Source organism: Cebus imitator, unplaced genomic scaffold (assembly GCF_001604975.1).
Source record: "Cebus imitator isolate Cc_AM_T3 unplaced genomic scaffold, Cebus_imitator-1.0 Scaffold45, whole genome shotgun sequence".
NCBI lineage: Eukaryota > Metazoa > Chordata > Mammalia > Primates > Cebidae > Cebus > Cebus imitator.
This window is the reverse complement of record NW_016107360.1, coordinates 3,992,484-3,998,089: the sequence shown is the minus strand read 5'-3', so window position 1 is coordinate 3,998,089 and position 5,606 is coordinate 3,992,484. Positions and strand designations below refer to the sequence as shown.

Sequence of the window (5,606 nt, the reverse complement as noted above, 5' to 3'; positions counted from 1 at the left end):
AAAAAAAAAAAAAAAAAGTGAAACTTACCATTTTGCAAAGCTGGCCCCACATCAGGAGACCATATAGAGATGGACTATGGAAAGATTGAGATGGACTCTCTGTCTTCCATGCTGGAGTGCCCTGGTGTGATACTGGCTCACTGCATCCTCCGCCTCCTGGGTTCAAGTGATTCTTTCACCTTAGCCTTTGAGTAGCTGGGATTACAGGCGTGCAACATACCTGGCTAATGTAAAAAATATTTTTAGTAGAGATGATGTTTTACCATATTGGCCAGGCTGGTCTCAAACTCCTGACCTCAGGTGATCTACTTGCCTCAGCCTCCCAAAGTGCTGGGATTACAGGTGTGAGCCACTGTTAGCTAACAGCTTGTTACTACAAAATGTAGCTTTCTGGGTCCCACTCAGATTTTCAGTTTACTAGATCTGGGTGGGACCTGAGTAACTGTATTCCTAACATGTCCCCAGGTACTGCTGCTGCTGGTTCAGGTCAACATGTAGAGACACACTGGAGTTGATCCTCACTACTCAAAGTGTGGTCCTTGGACCAGCAGCCATGGCATCACCTGGTGCTTATTAACTGGAGAATTTTAGGCCTCTGCCCAGATCCACTGAAACAGAATCTGAATTGTAACTAGTTCTCTAGGTGGTGTGTATGCCCATTAAAGTTCAAGAGACACTGGAAGAAAGGAGGAGTAAAGAAACTGTTTCTGGAAACTTTCAGCATTCTGGGCCATATGGTATTTGTCACAAATACTTGTCTCTTCCCGCATAGTGGAAAAGCAGCCTTAGATAATATGGAAATTGATGGGTGTTGACTGTGTTCCTGTAAACATGGATTTAGAAACACTAAAATTTAAATTTTACCGCATTTTCATCTGTCATGTAATATTGTTTTGATTTTTTTTTTTTCACGGTTAAAAATACAAAATCTGACTGGGTGCTGTGACTCATGCCTATAATCTCAGCACTTTGAGAGGCTAAGGTAGGCGAGTTGCTTCAGTCTAGGAGTTTGATACCAGCCTGGCCAACATGGTAAAACTTGGTCTGTATTAAAAACAAAATTTGCTAGGTGTAGTGGTGCATACCTGTGATCACAGCTACTCAGGAGGCTGAGGCAGGAGGATCACTTGAACCCAAAAGGGGGAAGTTGTAGTGAGCTAAGATCATGCCACTGCACTCCTGACTGGGCAAAAGAGGGAGACGCTGTGAACCATAAAAAAATTATCCAGGCAAGGTGGACCATGATGGTCATCCCAGCTTCTTGGGAGGCTGAGGCACCGGAATTGTTTTAACCTGGGAGGTGAAGGTCACGTTGAGCCAAGGTCATACCACTGCACTCCAGCCTGAGCAACAGAGCAAGACTCTGTCTCAAAAAAATTAAAAAATGAAATCCATGCTGAGCTCATGAGCCGTATGTGGACCTCAGTCCGGTTTTGGCCAGCCCCTGGCTTAGAGGAATGTTCTTCTGAGAGGCAGGTCACCTGCCACATTCTACTGCCAGCTCACAGCGTGACCCCAAAGCCAGTTAGCTGACCTCCCTGGCTCTAGATTTTGTCATATGGAGAATGAAGGGGTTAGATCTCAAGCATGTCAAATACTGGGCCCTTCCCTTCCTTCTCATGCACACAGCAGACACCCACAGTCACTCATGGCATTCTTTCCCACTGAGTTACATTCAAGCAGCCCCCCAGGTGACTGCTGCCAGTGGACTGGAGTTGAGCAAGAAATTGCATCTCATTGCTCTTCTGTGACTCCATGTTCCCTAAGATCACTTCTAGCTCCAATGGCCCCTGCATTCTGCCTTGTACATCACATTCTTCTTATACCTTAGTCCCTTGACTTTACCAGGGTGCACTGACAAACTTTCTCTTCAAAAATTATTTTTTATATTTTTAGTAGATATGGGGTTTCTCCATGCTGGTCAATAGACGAATTCTCACTCTGTCTCCCAGGCTGGAGTGCAGTGGCATGATCTCCGTTCACTGCAGCCTCTGCCATAGACCCAGCTACTCGTGAGGCTGAAGTGGGAGGATCACTCCAGTCTAGGCAATGGAGGTGGCAGTGAGCTGAGATGGCACCACTGCACTATAGCCAGGACAAAAGCCTGTGTCAAAATAATGGAGGCTCCCAGTGAGGCATGAAGGAACTGAAGGAACTTCATGGACAGGCCTTGAGGTTCCCACCCAGGTCTCCCTGCCTTCACTCTCATGCCTAATATTTACCTTTCCCAGGGCAGTCTAGGTTGATATAAACCAGAGCTCAGCTGTGTATGGTGGATCGCACTTCATCTCAAAAAAAAAAAAAAAAAAAAGTCTCTGTTAAGGTCAACGGATCTGTGGAGAATCCAATGCACCAGGCTGGCTCTGTCACAGCTTACCATAGTAAGCTTATCCCAGAACAGGCAACAGAAACAAAAACAGCCACCCTACTGTCCCCATGGCCACAATCTACTGCCCCCACATCACTTGGAATTTGACGTTCCAGCTCGTCTGGGCTCAGGATGCGTCTTACATCCTTATTTAACTGGCAGTTGTTTTTCTTTCTTTTTTTTTGAGACAGAGTCTCACTCTGTCACCATGTGCCAGGCTGGAGTACAGTGGCACGGCCTCAGCTCACTGCAACCTCTGCCTCCCGGGTTCAAGCAATTCTCCTGCCTCAGCCTCCCAAGTAGCTGGAACTACAGGCATGCACCACCATGCCCAGCTAATTTTTTTTGTATTTTTAGTAGAGATGGGGTTTCACCATGATGGTCTCGATCTCTGACCTTGTGATCCACCCGCCTCAGACTCCCAAAGTACTAGCATTACAGGCGTGAGGCACCACACCCAGCCAGCTGTTTTTCTTTCTTACTGTTACACACAATCATAACGTATCGTGCTGATGATGTCTCAGGCTTGAAGAGTTAGGGTAGATGCAGTGGAGGCCCTGACCTGATTCCCAAAAGAATGACAGAGGTGGCACAGTGGGGCACACCTTACATAGGAGGTAGAGTCTAAAATCCAATACAGCCCAAATTACACGCAAATGGGGCTTCTTTGGCTAAATAAAAGTACATGGTCAGCTGGGTGTGTTGGACAGAAATACTTCAAAACAGCAAGAACATGCAGGATGCCAGATGCTCAGAAAGAGAAAAAGTGAGACTGACTCAAGGAGGGACAGTCACGTGCCATGGCAAACAGCATCAACTGCCTGCTTGGGCAGCGTTTTTCTCTCCTCTTTTCTTAAGATGGAGTCTCACTCTATCTCCCAGGCTGAAGTGCAGTGGTGCAACTTTGGCTCACTTCAACTTCCGCCTCCTAGGGTCAAGCGATTCTTCTGCCTCAGCCTCCTAAGTAGCTGCGATTACAGGCGCTCGCCACCACACCCAGTTAACTTTTGTATTTTCAGTAGAGATGGGGTTTCACCATGTTGGCCAGGCTAGTCTCAAACTCCTGACCTTGTGATCCACCTGCCTTGGCATCCCAAAATGCTGAGATTACAGACGTGAGGCACCATGCCCAGCTTCTCTCTTCTTTTCTACTCAGTTGCCTTAATGACTTGTGAGATTTTACCCCATTTAGCAGAAAAACAAACTGACGCCCGGAGGAGAAGCGAGAACCACAAAGCTAGTAACAAGCAGCACTGCCAGGGCCGCAGCCTGGATTCAGGCCACAGGGCAGGAAGAAGGGAACCAGGGCATCCTAGAGGACAAGGAAACTCACACTTACTTCCTAGACTTGGTGCATTTCTTCTTCCAGTTCTTTACCGAAGCAGGCATGACTTATTCTGATGTGTCCTCCTCATTTAAGGACCAGAGGCCACTGCTCTCCAGGGGCTGGTGGCTGCCCAGGATGATCAACCTGAGGCTAAGACACAAGGGGGTTAGGCAATGAGAGTCAATTAGAGGAGGGGGAAGACGGGGCTCACACACACATGCCAATGCTGCACCCCTCCCCAGCACAACTGCCTGCTGCAAACGAAGGCAGCCACACAGCTGGGGATGTCTGTATGTGGATACACATTTGCACATATTACAAGGTCATTACAGCTCATTCTGTTGGGTCACAAAGAAAAAATGGCTTTCTTTTGGGGGGTGCAGAGACAAGTTTTAGGGAAAAAATATGATTTTGGAGGAAAATATCAAGATGGCTCTAATTCACTCTTTATTTTTTATCATTCATTTACTTTTTCATTTTTTTTTTTGCTTTTTTGAGATGAAGTCTCGTTATGTCACCCAGGTTGGAGTGCAGTAGTGTGTTCTTGGCTCACTGCAACCTCTGCCTCCCAGGTTCGAGCAATTCTCCTGCCTCAGCCTCCCAAGTCTGGGACTACAGACACACACCACCATACCTGGCTAATTTTTTGTATTTTAGTAGAGACAGGGTTTCACCATGGTGCCCAGACTGGTCTCAAACTCCTGAGCTCAGGCAATCTGTCACCCTCGGGTTCCCAAAATGCTGGGATTACAGGGCCTCATTCCTTTATTTATTTGGTGACAGGGTCTCGCTGTGTCACCCAGGATGGAGTGCAATGGCACGATCACGGCTCCCTGCAGCCTCCAGCTCTGGCCTAGAGTGATCCTCCCACCTCAGCCTCCTGAGTAGCTGGGACTTCAGGTGTGAGCCATTATGAGTGGCTAAATATTTTTTATTTTTTATTTCTGTAGAGACAGAGTCACCCTATGTTGCCCAAGCTGATCTTGAGCTCCTGGGCTCAAGCAATCCTCCCACCTTGGCCTCATTAAGTGCTGGGATTATAGGCACAAGCCATGATGCCCCACCAACTTTTTAAAATTTTACATTAAAAAACGCTAATATGGGCCAGGACCAGTAGCTCATGCCTATAATCCTAGCATTTCAGGAGGCCCATGTGGGAGAGCTTCATGAACTTGGAGTTCAAGACCACCCTGGACAACATTGGGTGACTATCTCTACAAAAAGGAAAAATAAAAAATATTACCCAGTCATAATGTCACACAACTAGTCCCAGCTACTCAAGAGGCTGAGGTGGGAGGACTGCTCGAGGCCAGAAGGTGGAGGCTGCAGGGAGCCGTGATCGTGTCACTGCACTCAAGCCTGGGCAACAGAGCCAGACCCCCCCAAAAAAAAAAACAGGTTGAGGGGGCGTAAAAAAAAGACTGACACAACAAAGCATTAGCAATCAAGAAACCTGTGTGATAAGCTTATTGAGTTTTATTATATTATTCTACGTGATTCTACGCCACTGCATACAGTGGCGCAATCTCGGTTCATTGTAACCTCTGCCTCCTGGGATCAAGCGGTTCTCCTGCCTCAACCTCCCAAGTAGCTGGGATTACAGGCACCTACCACCATGCCTGGCTAATTTTTGTATTTTTAGTGGAGACAGCGTTTTACTACGTGGGCCAGGCTGGTCTCAAACTCCTGACCTCAGGTGATCCACCCACCTTGGCCTCCCAAATTTCTAACATTAAAGGTGTGAGGCTGGGCGCGGTGGCTCACGCCTGTAATCCCAGCACTTTGGGAGGCCGAGGCAGGTGGATCATGAGGTCAAGAGATCGAGACCATCCTGGTCAACATGGTGAAACCCCGTCTCTACTAAAAATACAAAAAATTAGCTGGGCATGGTGGCGCGTACCTGTAGTCCCA

At 47.4% G+C, this 5,606-nt stretch overlaps 1 long non-coding RNA gene across 1 annotated transcript in view; it reads right to left on the bottom strand.

Moving 5' to 3' along the window:
• Positions 1 to 85: 85 nt before the first annotated feature.
• Positions 86 to 5,606, bottom strand: part of LOC108303175 — a 49,510-nt gene continuing 43,989 nt past the window's right edge. Inside the window, exons 3-4 of the long non-coding RNA XR_001824724.2 lie at positions 3,708 to 3,845; positions 86 to 224 (exon numbers count right to left, since the gene is read on the bottom strand). This is a non-coding gene — a long non-coding RNA (uncharacterized LOC108303175). The remainder of the gene's footprint in view (positions 225 to 3,707; positions 3,846 to 5,606) is intronic.